The sequence below is a fragment of the Elephas maximus genome, chromosome 16, assembly GCF_024166365.1.
Source record: "Elephas maximus indicus isolate mEleMax1 chromosome 16, mEleMax1 primary haplotype, whole genome shotgun sequence".
Lineage (NCBI taxonomy): Eukaryota > Metazoa > Chordata > Mammalia > Proboscidea > Elephantidae > Elephas > Elephas maximus.
Window position 1 is genome coordinate 366,393 of NC_064834.1, and position 21,790 is coordinate 388,182.

A 21,790-nucleotide genomic window follows, 5' to 3' on the forward strand; every position below is an offset into this window, starting at 1 on the left:
TGGTTATGCTTGATATTCTACTTACGCCATAAATTAGAGCACCTAGCATTGTCCCTACGTTTTCTTTCATGAACTTTATAGCTTTAGGTGTGTCTGTAAATTTGTCATACTGTGGGGGCTTGCGTGTTGCTGTGATGCTGGAAGCTATTTCACCAGTATTCAAATAACAGCAGGGTTACCCACACTGGACAGGTTTCAGCGGAGCTTCCAGACTAAGATGGATTAGGAAGAAAGACCCAGTGTTCTACTTCTGAAAAGAATTAGCCAGTGGAAACCTTATTAATAGCAGTGAAACACTTTCTGATATAGCGCTGGAAGATGAGCCGCTCGGGTTGGAAGGCACTCAAAAGATGACTGAGGAAGAGCTGCCTCCTCAAAGTACAACCCAGTATAGTTGACCTTAATGACGTGGAGGTAGCCAAGCTTTTGGGACCTTCACCTGCTGATGTGGCATGACTCAAAATGAGAAGAAACAGCTGTAAACATCCACTAATAATAGGAACGTGGAATGTACGAAGTATGAATCTAGGAAAATTGGAAATCATCAAAAAATAAAATGGAATACATAAACATCGATATCCTAGGCATTAGTGAGCTGAAATGGACTGGTGTTGGCCATTTTGAATTGGACCACCATATTTTTTTTTTTTACTATGCTGGGAATGACAGCTTGAAGAGGAATGGTGTTGCATTCATTCCCAAAAAGAACATTTCAAGATCTACCCTGAAGTACAATGCTGTCAGTGATAGGATAATATCCATCTGTCTACATGGGAGACCAGTTAATACGACTATTATTCAAATTTATGCGCCAACCAATAAGGTTAAAGATGAAGAAATTAAAGATTTTTACCAACTTCTTCAGTCTGAAATTCATCAAACATGCAATCAGGATGCATTGACAATTACTGGTTGATTGGAATTCAAAAGCTGGAAATAAAGAAGGACCCCAAAACCAAACCCATTGCCTTCAAGTCAATTCCAACTCATAGTGACCCTATGGGACAAAGTAGAACTGCCCCATGGAGTTTCCAAGGAGCACCTGATGGATTCGAACTGCCAAACTTTTGCTTAACAGCCATAGCCCTTAACCACTTATGCCACCGGGTTTTCCACAAAGAAGAATAGGTAGTAAAAAATATGGCCTTGGTGACAGAAATGATGCTGAAGATCACACAATAGAATTTTGCAAGACCAACTATTACTTCATTCCAAATGCCTTTTTCAACAACATAAATGGACACTATACACGTGGATCTTACCAGATGGTATACACAGAAATCAAATCAACTACATTTGTGGAAAGAGACAATGGAAAAGCTGAATATCATCTGTCAAAAGAAGGCCAAGGGCTGACTGCAGAAGGAACTTGCTCATATGCAAGTTCAAGTTGAAACTGACGAAAATTGGAACAAATCCACAAGAGCCAAAGTACAACTTTGAGTATATTTCACCTGAATTTAGAGACCATCTCAAGAATAGATTAGACACATTGAACACTAATGACTGAAGACCAAATGAGTTGTGGAATAATAGCAAGGACATCATACATGAAGAAAGCAAGAGGTCATTAAAAAGTCAGGAAAAAAAGAAAAGACCAAAATGGATGTCAGAAGAGACTCTGAAACTTGCTTTTGAAGGTCAAATAGCTAAAGCAAACAGAAGAAATGATGAAGTAAAAGAGCTGAACAGAAGGTTTCAAAGGGAGGCTCCAGAAGACAAAGTGAAGCATTATGATATGTGCAAAGACCTGTTGTTGTTGTTAGGTGCCTTCGAGTCGGCTTCAACTGATAGCAGATCTATGCAGAACAGAATGAAACACTGCCTGGTCCTGCACCATCCTCGCAATTGTTGCTATGCTTGAGCCCATTTTTGCAGCTACCGTGTCAATCCATTTCACTGAGGGTCTTCCTCTTTTTTGCTGACCCTCAGCTTTACCAAACATGATGTCCTTCTCCAGGGACAGGTCCCTCTTGATAACATATCCAAAGTATGTAAGATGAAGTCTTGCCGTCCTTGCTTCTAAGGAGCATTCTCACTGAACTTCTTCCAAGATAGATCTGTTCATTCTTTTGGCAGTCTGTGGTATATTCAATATACTTCACCAACACCACGATTCAAAAGCATCAGTTCTTCTTTGGTCTTCCTTATTCATGGTCCGGTGAAGATAGGAAGAAAGACAGAAGATAGAAAACCAAAAGGAAAGAACATGCTTGGAATTTCTCAAGATAGAAAGAAAGATAGAAGATAGAAAACCAAAAGGAAGAATATGCTTGGAATTTCTCGAGCTGAAAGGACTGAAGAAAAAAATTCAAGCTTCAAGTTGCAATACTGAAGAATTCTGCAGGGAAAATATTAAAAGATGCGGGAAGCATCAAAAGAAGATGGAAGGAATACAGAGTCACTGTACCAAAAAGAATTGGTCAATGTTCAACCATTTCAGGAGGTAGCATATGATCAGGAACTGATGGTACTGAAGGAAGAGGTCTGAGCTGCACTGAAGGCATTGACAAAAAACAAGTCTCCAGGAACTGACAAAATACCAACTGAGATGTTTCAACAAATGGATGTAGTGCTGAAGGTGCTCACTCATTTATGCCGAGAAATTTGAAAGACAGCAACCTGGCCAACCGATTGTAAGAGATCCATATTATGTCAAGGCAAAGAAAGGTGATCCAACAGAATGTGGAAATTATTGAACAATATCATTAATATCATACGCAAGTAAAATTTTGCTGAAGATCATTTCAAAAGCGGCTTTAGCAGTACATCGAGAGGGAACTGCCAGAAATTCAAGCCAGATTCAGAAGAGGATGTGAAACCAGGGACATCATTGCTGATGTCAGCTGATTCTGGCTGAAAGCAAAAACACCAGAAAGATGTTTATCTCTGTTTTATTGACCATGCGAAGGCATTCGACTGTGTGAATCATAACAAATTATGGATAATATTGCGAAGAATGGGAATTCCAGAACACTTAATTGTGCTCATGAGGAACCTATACATAGGTCAAGAGGCAGTTGTTTGAACAGAACAAGGGGATATTGCATGGTTTAAAGTCAGGAAAGGTGTGTGTCAGGGTTGTATCATTTCACTATACCTATTCAATCTGTATGTTCAGCACAAAAATCCAGAAGCTGGGCTGTATGAAGAAGAACCGGGCATCAGGATTGGAGGAAGACTCATTAACAACCTGCGTTATGCAGATGACACAACCTTGCTTGCTGAAAGTGAAGTGTGCTTGAAGCACTTACTGATGAAGATCAAAGACCACATCTTTCAGTATGGATTACACTTCAACATAAAGAAAACAGAAACCCTCGCAACCGGACCAATAAGCCACATCATGATAAACAGAGAAAAGATTGAAGTTGTCCGGGATTTCATTCTACTTGGAACCACAATCAACACCCAGGCAAGCAGCAGTCAAGAAATCAAAAGACGCATTGCATTGGGCTAATCTGCCACAAAAGACCTCTTTAAAGTGTTAAAAAGCAAAGATGTCACCTTGAAGACTAAGGTGTGCCTGACCGAAGCCATGGTGTTTTTAATTGCCTCATATGCACGCAAAAGCTGGACAATGAATAAGGAAGATCGAAGAATTGACGCCTTTGAAATGTGGTGTTGGACTGCCAAAAGAACGAACAAATCTGTCATGGAAGTACAACTAGAGTGCTCCTTCACAGCAAAGACGGCGAAACTACGTGTCACATACTTTGGACATGTTATCAGGAGAGATCAGTCACTGGAGAAGAACATCATGCTTGGTAAAGTAGGGGGTCAGTGAAAAAAAGGAAGATTGCCAACAAGATGGATTGATACAGTGGTTGCAACAATGGGCTCAAGCATAACAATGACTGTGAGGATGATGCAGGACTAGGCAGTGTTTGTTTATGTTGTACATAGGGCTGCTCTGAGTTGGAACCAAGTCGATGGCACCTAACAATAACATAGCTTTAGGTTTTACATTTAGGTCTTTGATCCATTTTGAGTTACTTTTTGTGTATGGAGTGAGGTACAGATCCTGTTTCATTTTTCTGCAAATGGATATCTCGTTTTGCCAGCACCATTTGTTGAAGCAACTATCTCTTCCCCATTTAATGGACTTCAAGAAGATCAGGTGTCCAGAGGTGGATGGATTTATTCCTGGGTTCTCAACTCTGTTCCATTTGTCTATGTGTCCATTGTTGTACCAGTACCACGCTGTTTTTTTTTTTAATTGTGCTTTAAGTGAAAGTTTACAGATCAAGCCAGTCTCTCATGTAAAAATTTATATACACCTTGCTATGTATTCCTAGTTGCTCTCCCCCTAATGAGACAGCACAGTCCTCCTCTCCACCTTGTACTCCCTGTGTTCATTCAGCCAGCTTCTGACCCCTTCTGCCTTCTCATCTCCCCTCCAGACAGGAGCTGGCCTCATAGTCTCATGTGTCTACTTGAGCCAAGAAACTCATTCCTCACCAGTATCATTTTCTGTTTTATAATCCAGTCCAATCCCTGCCTGAAGCGCTGGCTTTGGGAATATTTCCGGTCTTGGGCTAACAGAAGGTCTGGGGACCATGACCTCAGGGGTCCTTCTAGTCTCAGTCAGACCCTTAAGTCTGGCCTTTTTACAAGAATTTGAGGTCTGCATCCCACTGTTCTCCTGCTCCATCAGAGATTCTCTGTTGTGTGCCCTGTCAGGACCGTCATCGGTGGTAGCCAGACACCATCTAGTTCTTCTGGTCTCAGGCTGATGTAGTTTCTGATTTATGTGGCCCTTTCTGTCCCTTGGGCTCATAATTACCTGGTGTCTTTGGTGTTCTTCATTCTCCTTTGGTCCAGGTGGTTTAAAACCAATTGATGCATCTCAGATGGCCGCTTGCTAGAGTTTAAGACCCCAGAAGCCACTCATCAAAGTGAGATGCAGAATGTTTTCTTAATACGTTTTGTTATGCCAGTTGACCTAGATGTTCCCTGAAACCATGGTCCCCAGAACCTGGCCCCTGCTACTCTGCCCTTCGAAGCATTCGGTTGTATTCAGGAAACTTCTTTGCTTTTGTTTTAGTCCAGTTGTGCTGCTACCAGCCTCTTTCGACTACCGTAGCTGTATAGTGGGTTCCGAAATCAGGTAGTGTGAGGTTTCCAACTTTGTTCTTCTTTTTCAGTAATGTTTTACTTATCTGGGTGCTATTTCCTTTCCTATAAAGTTGGTGATTAGTTTTGCCATCTTGCTGAAGAATACTGTTGGAATTTGGATTGTAATTACATTGTATCTATAGATTGCTTTCGGCAGTATTGACATTTTCACATTAAGTCTTTCTACCTGTGAGCGTGGTAATTTTTTCCATTTATGAAGATCTCTTTTGGTTTCTTACAGTAATGCTTTTATAGTTTTCTTTCTATAAGGCTTTTATGTCCCTAGTTAGGTTTTTTTTCGGGGTGGGGGGGACTTGTTGGTAATTGTATTGTTTTTCTGATTTCCTTTTCAGAGTGTAATCTGATTTTTGTATGTTGATCTTGTACCCTGCCACTGTGCTAAATCCTTTTATTAGTTCCAGTAGCTTTTTTTTTTAATTTATATATACATATATATTGAATTTTAGATGAAGGTTTAGAGAACAAGCTAGTTTCTCATCTAACAGTACACACATTGTCGTATGACATTGGTTAACAACCCCATGACATGTCAACACTCTCCCTTCTCAAACCTGTGTTCCCTATTACCAGCTTTCCTGTTCCATCCTGCCTTCCAGTCCCTGCCCCAGGGCTGGTGCACCCCGTTAATCTTGTTTTGTTCAACGGGCCTGTTCAATTTTTGACTGAAGGGTGAAGCTCAAGAGTGGCCTCATCACTGAGCTGAAAGTGTGTCTGGGGGCCATACTCTCAGGGCTTCTTCAGTCTCTGTCAGGCCTGCAAGTCTGGTTTTTGAGTTAGAATTTTGTTCTACATTTTTCTCCTGTTCTGTTTGGGACCCTCTATTGTGATCCCTGTCAGAGAAGTCAGTGGTGGTAGCTGGGCACCATCTAGTTGTACTGGACTCAGTGTGGTGGAGGCCGTGGTAGATGTGGTCCATTAGTCTTTTGGACTAATCTTTCCCTTGTGTTTTTAGTTTTCTTCATTCTTCCTTGCTCCTGAAGTGGTGAGACCAGTGGGGTATAGATGGGTGCTCACAGGCTTTTAAGACCCCAGACCCTACTCACCAAAGTAGAATGCAGAACATTTTCTTTGTAAACTGTTATGCCAATTGAGCTAGATGTTCCCTGGAAACTATGGTCCCCACAGCCCCTGACCCAGCAATTCGGTCCCTCAGGGAGTTTGGATGAGTCTATGAAGCTACTGTGGCCTTGCCTTGCACAGGTTGTGCTGGCTTCCCCAGTATTGTGTACTGTCTTACCTTTCATCAAAGTTACTGCTTATCTTTTGTCTATTAAGTGCTTTTCCATCCCCACCCCTCCTCTCCCTCATAACCGTCAAATATTGTTTCTTTTGTATGTAAACCTTTTCATGAGTTTTTATGGTACTGGTCTCATACAATATTTGTCCTTTTGTGATTGACTTATTTCACTCAGCATAATGTCCCCCAGATGCATCCATGTTATGAAATGCTTCACAGATCCATCGTTGTTCTCTATCGTTGAGTTTATTGCTGTCATTTTGTAGTGCTTTTTTTTTTCTTAGTGGTGCTAACATTTTCTTTGTTCCTCTTACTCTCCTGAGTTCCTTTTGTTTGTGGATTTCTTTTTCATTTCTCGTTTTTGTAGATTTTGTTTTTATTGAAACTTTATGTTTTTCTTCTTTATTTTGATGAATAGGTTTGTTAACTTTCTTTGTGGTTACCTTGAAATTTACACTTGTCTTTCTAGCTAATAAAAAAAAAAAAAAGCTAATAGGTTCTTATTATTACTTGCTATTGCCTTGTCTTCCTCTCCATTAGAAAGTTCTATACCTATACCATTTATTCCCTCTTTTATTGTTCTGACATTGTTGTCATTTACAGATGAACCCCTCTGGTTCCCTTTTGCAATTGTTTTGGTTTTGGATAGTCCTTGAGAGTCCATTTCCTAGGTTGGTATTTGGATGGTACAATCTTGCCTCCTAGATGCAGGGTGTGGTCTGATGTTGTTTGTTCTCAGACCGAAGGACTCCCTTTAATAATTCTTTTAAATTTGGTTCATTTTTACATATTTCCTTAATTTCTGTTTATCTGGAAATGTCCTAATTTCACCACCATATTTGAACAAGAGTTTTACACAATATATTATTCTTGGTTGACATTTTTTTTCTTTCATGGTTTTATATATGTCATATCATTGCTTTCTTGCCTGCATGGTTTCTGCCGAATAATGAGAGCTTAGTCTGATTGTTTCTCCTCTGTATGTGACTTTTTGTTTTTCTCAAGCTGCTCGCAGGATTTTTTGTCTTTGGTTTTAGTGAGTGTGATTATTATATGCCTTGGTGTTTTTCTTTTGGGGGTCTATCCTATATGGGGTTCGTTGAGCTCCTTGAATGGTCAGCTTTTCATCATTCATGATATTAGGGAAGTTTTCTGTCAGCAATTCTTCGGTGATCCTCTCTGTGCTTTCCATTTTCTCTCCCCATTCTGGAACTGATCACTTGCAAATTTTTGCTTTTGATTGTATCCCTGTTCTCAGGGTTTCTTCATTTTTCTTTGTTCTTTCTGATTTTTCCTCAGAGTTGTATCCCAGTGTTTGTCTTCAATTTCACTGATTCTGTCTTCCATTATTTCAAACCTGCTCCTTAGCCCTTCTATCACACTGTCCATTTCTGAAATCTTGTTTGTCTTTTGGATTTCTAATTGTCGTTTTTGAATGATTTCTAGTTGTGAATTTATTTTGGCATTTTGTTCCTGTATTACTTTCCTGAATTGTTACCTTTTTTTTGCCAGTATTTTACATGAATTTGTTTGCCTCTTACATAAATTTGTCTATTTTTTCCTCATTTTTGTCTGCTTTTTGCTTCAACTCTTGGATCACTCTGAATATTAGAGATTTGAATTCCCTGTCAGGTAGTTCTAATGCCTTTTCTTCTACCGGAATGTCATTTGCTATTTTATTTTGGACACCTACTAGACACATCCTGTCCTTTTTAAAATATGTTTTGATATTGTCTGCTGTCTTCGGGACATTCAGTAGTTATTTTCTTTGTTTCTCGATTGTAGATTTGTTGGTTTCATCCTGCTTTTTTGTTTTATTTGGGTGTGTCCGAGCAGGTGGGCTGTGCATTCTTTGTTTGCTCTTCTGTAGTCACCATACTTTTCACCTCCTTGTCCAATGGACAGGGCCAGTCATTCAGCTGTGGTGCAGCAGGGCAGGTCCAGCTGAAGGGGAGGGGCTGGATGGGTTGTTTATGGCAGGTATTGGGGCTGACAGGGTGGGCCAGGAATCAGTACTGGTCAGGTTCCAGTAGGCTGTGCCTGTACTGCTCGGAAGTGTGATGATCAGTGCACAGTACAGGTAGGCAGGAAAGGGGGGGGGCTGTGATATGTGGAGCCTATTATGAAAGAGTAGTGAGAAAAACAGGAGCCAAAAACAAACAAGCAAAGAGAGACAGAGAAAAGAGTGCTAAGGGAGCTTGCCATTTGAGTAGAGAGATGAGAAACCGAGAAAATCAAAAAGAAAGAAAAAAAAAAAAGCAAAAGGTAAAAAGAAAGAAAAAAAAAATAACTAGATAAAAATTTGGAAAAGAAAACCCCCTAGGAGTCCTGGAGTCCCACCGGTGGGGCGGCTAAGACAGGGGAAGTGACTCTCAGGCTGCACGGTATAGCCTGGCTAGAAGGGGTATAGATGTCACACAGCACCAGATATTGAGGAGACAGGAAAAGAAGGTAAGAGTAGGGAGACAAGAACTGAGAATTGAAGACAGAAAGGGAAAAAGAGAGAGAGAGAAAAAAAAAAGAAAGAAAGAAATGTCCCCCCCGCCCCGGGATCCCACCTAGGCGCCTGCGCAGATTGGGGGCGTGGCTCCTAAGCCGCAGTGCGGCCGGGCTAGGAGGGTCTCCTAAGCTGTAAAAAGAAAAAGGAAATAAACAAACAGAACAAAGCAAAATAAGGGCAAGAAAAGCCCCAGGGAGCCCACAAGTGTGGTGTCTCGGGCCAGGGGAGTGGTTCACCAGTCCAGTGTGGTTTCACAGCCTTTCAAGAAGAAGCAAAGATGGCACACGGAGCCAGGTGTTCTAGAGAAAGGAGAGGGTGGTGGTAGGAGGCACAGAAGAAACCAAAAAAGACAGAAAGAAGCAATACCAGCTCAGGGGCATAGCCAGTGTGGGTAGGGCGAATCCAGGCAGCCTGAGGCCAAAGCAATTGCCTCCCAGCCAAGAGACTGCGGCTGGTGGGAAGCAGAGGCGGTTGAAGGGGGAGTGAAGAAGCGGGGGAGGGGGCTAGGAAAGCATATATCACTCGTTACCAGGTGCTCTGTCTCTTGCTTGGAACTTCGTGAAGCCGCTTTCCTGTACTCCTTGTCCGCTGATCTCCAACGTGGGTGGGGCGAATCCAAGCGGGAATGCTGCATTCCCTAACCTGCCGAGCCACCACAGCCGGCCAGGAAGCTCAGTGGTAGAGGAGTAGGGAGAGAATGGGGGTTGGGAAAGCATGTGTTGGTGGTTACTGGGTGCTCTGTCTCCTGCTGGGAGTTCCACAAAGCTGCTTTTGCCCCTGCTCCCTGTCTGCCAATCCCCAACAGGAGTCCAAGATGGCGGATCCGTGTTGTGTTAGCTGATGGGGTCCTCAGTACGTATCTCTTGTTGCTCTCCATCCTCTGTCAGTTTCTTATCCCATTCGGTTCTTGAGTTCTCTATCTCTTCATTTGGCACTTTAGGTTCCAGGAATGATGTTTGTCTCTGTTTTACTTAGTTTTTCAGGTCTTTGCTTTGGAGGGATGGTACGGAGCTTCTGTCTATGGTGCCATGTTGGCCGGATGTCCCCCAGTAGCTTTCTTGTGGATTCTCTGGGTCCGTGAATAGGGGTAGTTTTATTTCTTCTTTATCAGTTTGGATGCTCTTTATTTCCCTTTCTTTTCTTATTGTTCTAGCTAGGACTTCCAGTACAATGTTGGATAAGAGTGGTGATAAGGGAGAGGAGCAGAGTCGTCAGCCAGGCAACACGCAGGTGCTCTCTGGCAGGGGAGGGGCGTTAGCCCTAGCTCTTGACAATATCCTGTGTCACCCTCTCTCCTCAGGAGTCAATCATTCAGGGCTTCAATCCAGTGGCTGGGCAGACTCAGTATGGAAGGGCAACTCCTGCTGGGCTGTGTGTATGTATTTGTACATATATGCGTGTGTGCGTGTGTACACAGATATGTGCATTTTCTATCCAAAAGGTTGGAGGTTCAAGTCCACCCAGAGGCACCTTGGAAGAAAGGACTGGCAATGTAACAACAACAACAAAAACCCCAGCTATTGAAAACCTGATGGAGTACAGCCTTACTCTGACACACATGGGATTACCACAAGTCAGAATTGACTTGATAGTGACTGGCTTTTGTTTACAATTAGCAAAACACTTTTACTGGTTTTGTTTGTTATAAGCACCACAACGTCCTATCCCTATGTGCAGATAACGAACTCTTTCAGAAAGGGGAAGTGACTTGTTTAAAGTGACAGCTGGCAAAATGAAGAGCAGTTTCTAGAACCCAGGTCTGAACATGTTGTTGTTAGGTGCCGTCAAGTCGGTTCCAACTCATAGCGACCCTATGCACAACAGAATGAAACACTTCCCGGTCCTGCACCATCCTCACAATTGTCGTTATGCTTGAGCTCATTGTTGGAGCCACTGTGTCAATCCACCTTGTTGAGGGTCTTCCTCTTTTACGCTGACCCTGTACTCTGCCAAGCATGATGTCCTTCTCCAGGGACTGATCCTCCTGACAACATGTCCAAAGTACGTAAGACGGCAGTCTCGCCATCCTTGCCTCTGAGGAGCATTCTGGCCTCACTTCCAAGACAGATTTGTTCGTTCTTTTGGCAGTCCATGGTATATTCAATATTCTTTGCCAACACCACAATTCAAAGGCATCAACTCTTCTTTGGTCTTCCTTATTTATTTCCCAGCTTTCACATGCATATGATGTGATTGAAAATACCATGGCCCGGGTCAGGCACACCTTAGTCTTCAAGGTGACGTCTTTGCTCTTCAACACTTTGAAGAGGTCCTTTGCAGCAGATTTGCCCAATGCAGTGCATCATTTGACTTCTTGACTGCTGCTTCCATGGCTGTTGATTGTGGATCCAAGTCAAATGAAATCCTTGACAACTTCAATCTTTTCTCCATTTATCATGATGTTGCTCATTGGTCCAGTTGTGAGGATTTTTGTTTTCTTTATGTTGAGGTGGAATCCATACCGAAGGCTGTGGACTTTGATCTTCATTAGTAAGTGCTTCAAGTCCTCCTCACTTTCAGCAAGCAAGGTTGTGTCATCTGCATAATGCAGGTTGTTAATGAGTCTTCCTCCAATCCTGATGCCTCGTTCTTCTTCATATAGTCCAGCTTCTCGGATTATTTGTTCAGCATACAGATTAAATAGGTATGGTGAAAGAAAGCAACTCTGACACACACCTTTCCTGACTTTAAACCAATCAGTATCCCCTTGTTCTGTCCAAACAACTGCCTCTTGATCTATGTAAAGGTTCCTTATGAGCACAATTAAGTGTTCTGGAATTCCCATTCTTCTCAATGTTACCCATAGTTTGTTATGATCCACACAGTCAAATGTCTTTGCATAGTCAATAAAACACAGGTAAACATCCTTCTGGTGTTCTCTGCTTTCAGCCAGGATCCATCTGACATCAGCAATGATATCCCTGGTTACATGTCCTCTTCTGAAACCGGCCTGAATTTCTGGTAGTTCCCTGTCAATACGCTGCTGCAGCCATTTTTGAATGATCTTCAGCAAAATTTTGCTTGTGTGTGATATTAATGATATTGTTCTATAGTTTCTACATTCAGTTGGATCACCTTTCTTGGGAATAGGCATAAATATGGATCTCTTCCAGTCAGTTGCCCAGGAAGCTGTCTTCCATATTTCTGGCATAGATGAGTGAGCACCTCCAGTGCTGCATCTGTTTGTTGAAACATCTCGATTGATATCCCATCAGTTCCTGGAGTCTTGTTTTTCGCCAATGCCTTCAGAGCAGCTTGGACTTCTTCCTTCAGTACCATCGGTTCCTGATCATATGTCATGTCTTGAAATGGTTGAATATCGACTAATTCTTTTTGGTATAATGACTCTGTGTATTCCTTCCGTCTTCTTTTGATGCTTCCTGCATTGTTTCATATTTTCCCCATGGAATCCTTCACTATTGCTACTCGAGGCTTGAATTTTTTCTTCAGTTCTTTCAGCTTGAGAAATGCCAAGCGTGTTCTTCTGTTTTGGTTTTCCATCTCCAGCTCTTTGCACATGTCATTATAATACTTTGTCTTCTCGAGAGGCCTTTTGAAATCTTCTGTTCAGTTCTTTTACTTCATCAATTCTTCCTTTTGCTTTAGCTGCTCAACATTCCAGAGCAAGTTTCAGAGTCTCCTCTGACAACCATCTTGGTCTTTTCTTTCTTTCCTGTCTTTTCAGTGACCTCTTGCTTTCTTCATGGATGCTGTCCTTGATATCATTCCACAACTCATTTGTCGTACCGTGGGGGCTTGTGTGTTGCTGTGATGCTGGAAGCTATGCCACCGATATTCAGATACCAGGAGGGTCACCCATGGTGGACAGGTTTCAGCTGAGCTTCCAGACTAAGACAGACTAGGAAGAAGGACCTGGCAGTCTACTTCTGAAAAGCACTAGCCAGTGAAATCCTTATGAATAGCAGCGGAACATTGTCTGATATAGTGCTGGAAGATAAGCCCCCCAGGTTGGAAGGCACTCAAAAGATGACTGGGGAAGAACTGCCTCCTCAAAGTAGAGTAACCTTAATGACGTGGGCGGAGTAAAGCTTCCGGGACCTTCATTTGCTGATGTGGCACGACTCAAAATGAGAAGAAACAGCTGCAAACATCCATTAATAGTCGGAACCTGGAATGTACAAAGTATGAATCTAGGAAAACTGGAAATCGTCAAAAATGAAATGGAATGCATAAACATTGATATCCTAGGCATTAGTGAGCTGAAATGGACTGGTATTGGCCATTTTGAATCAGACAGTCATGTAGCTTACTATGCTGGGAATGACAACTTGAAGAGGAATGGTGTTGCATTCATCATCAAAAAGAACATTTCAAGATCTATCCTGAAGTACAGCAGTGTCAGTGATAGGATAATATCCATACGTCTACAAGGAAGACCAGTTAATATGACTATTATTCAAATTTACGCACCAACCACTGGGGCCAAAGATGAAGAAATAGAAGATTTTTATCAGCTGCTGCAGTCTGAAATTGATCAAACATGCAATGAAGATGCATTGATAATTACTGGCGATTGGAATGCGAAAGTTGGAAACAAAGAAGAAGGATCCGTAGTTGGAGAATATGGCCTTGGTGACAGAAAGAATGTGAGAGATGGAATGATAGAATTTTGCGAGACCAACAGCTTCTTCATTGCAGATACCTTCTTTCACCAACATAAACGGTGACTATGCGCATGGACCTCGCCAGATGGAACACACAGAAATCAAATTGACTACATCTGTGGAAAGAGATGATGGAAAAGCTCAATATCATCAGTCGGAACAAGGCCAGAGGCTGACTGTGGAACAGTCCATCAATTGCTCATATGCAAGTTCCAGCTGAAAGTAAAGAAAATCAGAGCAAGTCCACAAGATCCAAAATATGACCTTGAGTATATCCCACCTGAATTTAGAGACCATGTCAAGAATAGATTTGACGCATTGAACACTAGTGACCAAAGACCAGATGAGTTGTGGGCTGAACATAGCAGCGACAAAGTGGAGATTTTGTGGCTGTGGTAGTTGGGAATTTGGGCATCATTTTTTAGCTGTTAGATTTCTGCCTGTCACTTTGGAGCTGACCATGGCCTTCTCTCCATATGTACTAACTGAATCTTGCTTCAAGATCTAGGGTCTGCCTCTACAAGGAGCCTTCATTTCAAGGACTGGTTGCAGCTGAGGAGGAATGGTGGGCTAGGACTGCCCTGTGGCTCTCCCCTCTGGTAGGAGGCACATGCTCACTGCTCAGGGAGCACACACAGCATCACAAACAGGCTCTGAGCCTGAGAACAACCAGGTAGCTGATCTACACAAGCTACCAGGCCAGGGAATAGGGCTGGGCCAGGCCTGAGGGGCTACTAGATGATCTCAATAGCCCATATACCCTATTCCTCACCAACGTTATGGGGTCGAATGGCCCCTTGTGTCTCTTGAGGAGACGCTTCCCGCCTTTCTGTCCTCCCTCAGTCCTGATTGTCTCCTTGGTGATGCCATCTGTCTCCTCTAAATCCCATATCTTTTATTATTATTATTATTATTTACTATTGTTTTTATTTAAGTCTGAACCAAGAAATTTAGTTTATTGCAAACAAAAAAGAGAGGAAAAGACAATGTGTAAAGTTAATAATTTAAGAGCAGCTCACATTCTACCCTCATAACAGTATAGGAACAATTAATAAGAACAAAGGTCATCGTGAAGCCTACATTGAGATAGGATTTTTGCAGATCTGGTGAGCAAATTATGTGAAATAAGGAACGCAAAGGAAAAATGCTCTGTGGGTCTTCATGGTGACTTTGGACCACCAGTGTTATGGACATGCACTCCCTAGGTGGTCTGGCAGGAAACATAATTTCTAACATGGGACCCTGCTTTAGTGGGCTTGAGAGGTAGCTTTCCTTCTGCCTGTGTTGGCATTTTAGGTCACTATTTTTTTTTTCCAGAGTCCTTGGGTGGTATAAATAGTTAAGTGCTCACTGCTAACAAAAAGGTTGGAAGTTGGTGTCCACCAAGAGGTGCCTTGAAAGAAAAGCCTGGTGATTTACTTCTAAAAAATCAGCCATTGGAAGCCCTACGGAGCACATTTCTGCTTTGATACACATGAGGTCACCCTGAGTCGTAATCAACTCAACGACAATTGATTACTGGTTACCTTTTTCCCAATGTAGCTACCACGTTGTGTATAATCTATGCTGGATATTAAGAAGACTTTGTGAATACCACTGGAGACACTGTGGAGGTCAGAGCTCCCCCAGGGTTCTTCCACTAGGGGATTCTGGGCTGGTATGTGGTCCTGAGCATCCCAAATGGTTTCACTCAGCTATCAACCTAAAAAGAAGCTCAGGTGGTGCAGTGGTTAAGTGCTCAGCTGCTAACTGAGAGGTTGGCAGTTCAAATCCACCAGCTGCTCCATGGGAAAAGATGTGACAATCTGCTTCTGTAGAGATTACAACCTTGGAAACCCTGTGGGGCAGTTCTACTTTGTCCTGTAGGGTTGCTATGCGTTGTAATTGACTCGAAAGCACACAATAACAACAATACCAACCTAAAGGTTGGCAGTTCAAACCCACCCAACAGCACTGTGGAAGAAAGACCTGGTGATCTGCTTCTGTTAAGATTACAGCCAAGAAAACCCTATGAAGTTGTTCTTGTCTATAACACACAGGATTGTCATGAATTGGAACCAACTCAATGGCAATCTTTTTGTTTTGTTTGTTTTTTTTAATATGCTGTCTCCAGGAGTTGTTCCAGCAGTACAATTAGTTAACTCATTAGGATGATAACCAAAAAGTTGGAGGTTCAAGTCCACCCAGAGGCACCTCAGAAGAAAGGCCTGTGGAGCACAGCTCTACTCTGACATACAGAGGATCTCCATGAGTTGCAGTCGAGGTGACAGCAACTGGTTTTATAGGTTTATGTGTTCCCCGTGGCTCCTCCAGTGGGACAGATGTGCTGTTGCTTGCTTAGGATTTGGATGGCATGTTGGGATACACGCTCTTCATTTTATTCTCACCCTCTACTGATTTCAGCTGTTTCTGTGCATTGCATTCATCTGCCCGCAGTTCTTCACATAATCAGTAGTGTTGGTCAATGATTTCTAAGAGAAAGGGTCACCTTTACAGGTACAGAAGTTAGAACTTCCACATTTCTTTTGGGGGGACACAATTTCACCCATAATAATTAGGAAAATGAAGGCCTTTTTAAGGCCTAGTCTTCAGAAGTTGGGAAAGCACCAAGTGGAATATTTGTTATGAGAAAGCTGGAGGCACCAGGACTTGCAGACCTTAAAGAGAGGAGAGGTTGAGTCTGCACAAGCCTCCCACCAGATTGGGCCACACTGGGGATGCCCCAGTTACAGCTGGGTCCTCTGCCTGTTCATAGGCTCTCTTCCAAGAGAAGGTGATGACTACAGGAGTGTTTTCTTTGTCTCTTTATTTCTGAAATATTGAAAAATATTAAAAATTAGCCCTAAAAGTCATCACCTATATTTTAATTTTCCAGAACCAACCACTCTCAACACCAGTTTATTCAATTCCATTCTTGTTCCTGTGTATTTTTTTTTTTTAATCACAGAAGTAAAAATAAAAGACCATCACAGATAAAACAAAACTCCTTTGTGACATTCTTCACCTTCCTGCCCTCCAGATGGAACTACTGTCATGGGTTTGCTGTATGTCCTCCTAGTCCTGTTACAAACAATTTCTTTATGCATAAACATACCCCTAAATATATATGGATATCTTGTGTGTTTTTATTCATGTAAATATGGTAACATTTCATTCTGAAACTTGCTTTTTCCACTCAGTGTGATATTTTTGGCATCTAGCCATGCTGGTGCACACAGACCTGGGTTCTTTGTTCAATTGCTTCTACGTTATTCTACCAGATGTATGTATCACCCTTCATTTAGCTATTCCCCTACTGACAGGTACTTAGGTCTGTCACAGGGCTGTTCCCTGGGGAAGCAGACTGAGAAAGGATTGATGAGTAGGGCATACACTCGGAGTATTCCAGGGACCAAACCTATAGAGGAGGGAAGATGCTGGGCTGAACAGAGGGAGAAGTTGAATGTGATACGGCTGCAATAGGGCTTCAGCCAATTCCAAGGGGGGCTCTGGAGCTGGAAAGGCACTTCAATTTATCCCAAATTGAAGCAAGGGGCCAGGGCTCCTTTGGGCTGGCCCGAATGTTGGCATCTCATTATATGGGATTCTTTACTTTGTGTTTTGGACACAGTAGGCCCTGTCTGCTTCCCTCCTTGGCAGAGATTCTAAGCAGGAAGGTGGGCAAGGTGGGACAGGTCCCATAGTGTGCGGCAGATGACGGGACATCCCTGGCCGTGAGAGAAGACATATCTGAAATTAAGTACCAAGGTCAAAGTCAGAGAGGAACAAACAAATGTTCGTCATGCCCAGATCTGCAGTGGGTAGGTATTGGGTGCTGGTGTACAAAGCCAAAGGTTTGCCAAGCAGGGAGGAGGAGGACCAGAGCAGGGAAGCATAGTGGGTCAGGGGCTAGGCCTGAGAGACCAAAGGGCTGCAGCTCCACCCAGAGATTGACAGGTGCTGGGTAGGGGTTGGGTGAGGCTGGTTTACTTCGCAGATGTGGTAGAATTCATAAGCGCATCTGGCTGTGTGGTGCCTGCTGAGGGCTTCCAGGGCAGCAGGAGGAGACCAAGGCTAGGAGTAGCTGAGGTGTTGGGATTTTGTAAACCTCTAATAGTTCAAGGAGCCCCAGTGGCGGAGTGGTTAAACATTTGGCGGCTAACCAAAAGGTCAGTAGTTCGAATCCACCAGTTGCTCCTTGGAAACCCTATGGAAGAGTTTCTACTCTGTCTTATAGGGTCACTATGAGTTGGAATCAGCTTGATGGCAATGGGTTCAAAAAGCATTCCGAGGACATACACAGAGTGGCCAATGTTTTACTTTGCCAAATATATGGACCCTATTAAAAAAAAACAAACAATTACCTGTGGTCTTCATCCTTTCATAAAAAAGCAGGTGGATATTTAAACACCGTACAGGGTGAATTTGGCTTTTATGAGCAATACTTCAGTGCCCTATTCTTTTCATCTGACCCAGACTGGAGAAGGCTTCCTGGTCCCCTGTATGCCATGCACTGGTGGACACTGGAGGAGCAGTGATCCCTGAGAGCCTCCACCAGTTGGCTGTGTATGTGCTGGGCTTCCTGGGAATGAAGAGGACTCTCAAGTTGGAGCCAAAGATTGCTGGATAAAGCTGTAGGAATGTAGACCTTGGTTCAGGCTTGGGAACACCTTTCTAATGGTGATCTTCTGCTATGAGAAGTGTCCAAGGAAAGCCTAGGAAAATGGTGTGCCAATTTCTGCCCGGATTGGGGTGTTCTGCCTCAAAGCTTAGATTCTATGATTTGAACATGAAAAGACGTTCTAAAAAGATTGTTCCAATTGATTCAAGGAAGTAACCTGTGCTGGTTGTGTGCCTGCCATGTGCACCACCTCCTCAGGTATCCTGGTTAAAGACAAGCCTGGGGAAGAGTTGGGAAGGAAGCACAGCAGCTTTGGCCTCCTTGATAATCTGAGCTGCTACTGACTTTCCCAGGAACATGGGCTCCCCTCAAGAAGCTGCCATATGGATGTCATAGGCCTGTGTCTGAGCACTAAATGGCTACAGGGCACTGGGCTCACACCTGAGAGATGCCTGAGCTTCTGGGCATGCCCCAGTGATGACAGGACAGGGCTCCTCCTTCCTTTTAGATTCCAGCAAGCACCCCACAGTCTTCAATAAACTGCAGCAAAACTCAGATTCCCTGCCTCACCAGAGGAAAAGGCCTCCAGAGACACCAAGATGCAACCACACACATGCATTCAGCACCAGCGGCGTAAATTGCAGGGCCCAGTGCAGCCTGAAAATGCCAACCCTCTGTCTGAGAATTATTAAGAATATCAACAGCAGAGTATTCAACCAAGGGTGGGGCCTAAGAAGTCAGCGGTGTGTGCATTCTAGAAATTTCCCAGCTCCAGGGAGCAGGGTGGGGGGAGCATGGTGGAGGGGAGCAGGGTGGAGGGGAGCCTGGTGAGGGCGAGCAGGACTTAGTGAGCTAGTCAGACAAGCTCGAGAGGGAACCAAAGCCTTCAAGCATAGAGAAAGAGAGCTGCTGAGTCTTTAGGGGCCTCCTGCTACTGTCACAGGAGCTGGCCTATCCCATATGGTAATTAAGTCAGGCTTGGAAAAAAAAAAGACTGCCAGAAAAAATTGACTCAGTGATTTCCACCCCTACCCCATTTCTGATAGAATTCTGGAATAGGCCACCATGTTCTGTGACCCTGTTAACAGAGCACAACTCCAAGAGTCCAGGGGTGTCCTATATCTTTTTCTCCAGCAATTAACACTCTAGAATCATCCAGCTTCACAGAGGATGCTGCCTCAGGAGAGGACAGCATCCAGAAAAGTGGATTGCCCAGGGAAGAGCAGAGACCAGGGGAAGCAGTGCCCACTGGGGAGCAGTGCCCAGTGTCTCTGTGGGACTGGAGGGGCTGCAGCAGGAGGGGGGACCACCAAGTGGCAAGACCAACAGGTAGTCCATGACCTAATTTGTAAGCATGTGGGCTGTCCGAAAGCAGATGGGCTAGGGCTTTCTGGGGAGTGTCTTTGCAGCCAGTGAGTCAACTGCTCTGTGTCCAGCACTTCACACAGGCCCTGACAGTGGGGGCTTGTTGTCCTGAATTGGGGAAGTGGGATGAAGGACATATTGCACTTTATCAATTCTCCCCAGAAATGGTGAGTTTGGGTGACTCTTTGTAGATCAGCAGGCTCAACCCCGTGGCCCTGGACAGGCAGCCTCAGAGGGATGTCCTGGGTCCTCTGCCTCCTGCCTCTCTGAGACCTGTGCCCCTAGATACTGAGCGTGGGGGTGGGGGGGGATGCCACACAGGCTTTGACACTTCCCGCCAGTGTGACCTTGGCCTGACCTTGAGAAAGGCATCAGGACAGCAGGAGGTACAACAAGGAAAATGTGGGCTTGGAGGTGTGAGCTAGGGTTCAAGCTCAGGCTCCAGGAGTTCCTGGCTTACAGCTTGAGCTAAGTGTGAGGCCTCTGAGAGTCTCTGTTATGCTCTTTGCAAAAGTGGGGATAAAAATGCACTGAGGGCAAGTGCTGAGCCCAGGGATGATAGGCTTCCCCCCTGCTCTCTCACCTCTCTATCCTCCTCTCCTTCTCTCCCTACTTCCTCATCTCACTGTCTCTCTGCCTCTCTCTTGACGTCTGCTTGGTACTTTCTGCTGGGCATCTCTGAGTCTCTCTGTAGGGGAAGGTGGTCTCCCCCTGTCCCTGGCCCAGAGGGTAGGTCGCAATGAGGGGCAGAAAACAGCTTGCCGCTGCCAGCTCACCGTGCAACTGGGTCCCTTTGCTTTTCTAGGCTGCAACTTCTTCATATATGTGACAGCGATCATATCAGCACCCTGCAGCATTAAAGACAGTATAAATGTGGAGGTCATTAGGCAAAGGGCTAGTAGACCTTGTAAGGAAGATTTCAGAGTGTGATTGTTAAGGTTGTACGTCAGCTTGGCTGGGCTGTGATTCTCAGTGGTTTGATGTAGTTTGGCGGTTGTATAATGATGTAATCACTCCCACAATGAGATATCATATAATGTAATCACCTCCTTGGTGAGATCTGCTATGAGTGGCCAATCAGTTGAAAGGGAGTCTCATTCGGGGTATGGCCTGCATCCAATACAGACAAAGCACACTGGTTTTTGCTCTGTTCTGAATCCTGCCTTTGGCTTGTTAGCATCTGATCTCCAGTTCCTGGGACTTGGGCCAGCAGCCTGCCATCTTACCTGCTGATTTTGGATTTGTCAGTCTTTGCAGCTGTGAGTCAGCAGCCTGGTGTTTCACCTGTGGGTCTTGGGTTTGTCAGCACCTGCAGCTACATGAATCAGCAGAAGCTCCCACCCTGATGCCTGACACCTGATGCCTGACCCATTCTCATGGACTTGGGACTTGCCAGCTTCTAAAACCCCGTGAGCCATTTCCTTGAGATAAATCTCTCTCTCTATTACATATATACGCCTCACTTGCTTCTCTAAAGAACCCAGCCTAAGACACAGGGGATGGAGACCTTGTGCTCTCTTGCTCTAGCTGTGGGTGAACAAGTTCTGGCAGATTGGATGTAAAGAAGAACCCCGTGAAATGTTAGCCAGAGAAAAGCTCTGTGATCTCTTCTTGCAGGCCCTATTCTCGCACAGTTGTCCAAATCAATGTGTCCTGAGCCACAGGAAATGGCAGCCCTCTGGGAGTGACTAAGACCTTGTCTCTAAACAGTGCCACAGGCAGCTCAAGACAAGAGGCCAGCGAGTTCCCAAAGCCAGGCAGCCTGTAGCATGCCTAAAAGGCATGAAGATCAGGACCGGGGAACAATCAGTACCCAAGACCAGAGGAGATGGTGTCAGGTTTGGGTTGTGGAACTGGGGGTGTGCCCAGCTGAGCAGTCATCCCGAGGCTGAGAACACAGGTAGCCTTGAGGGTGGTGTGTGGGTAGAGCCTGGCAGTTGAGCAGGGCATTGTGGGAGTGCCCAGGAAGAGCTGCACAGGCTGCATCATGCAGACCCTGGTGGCAGGTGGAGAGGGTTAAGCCTATTTGCGTCTCTCAGTGAGAGCCTAGGCTTTAACAGCTGGCTCTGCTGCGCATTAGATGGGGGAAGAAAACCTCCCTCCCCTGCCCTGACTTGTGGGAGGTCAGGAAGTCAGGGGTAGCTGCTATTGCCTTCTCGAAAACATCTACGCAATGTGGCAGCTGTGTTGGTGAGGACACACCTCGATCAGGCCAATAGGGAGGGGTAGGTGTGTGGCTGGAGGACATTAGAACCAGGTCTCACAAAGTGAGACTTTGGACTTTATCACTAGGTGAAACTTCTGTGCAGCCACAGAGACACAGC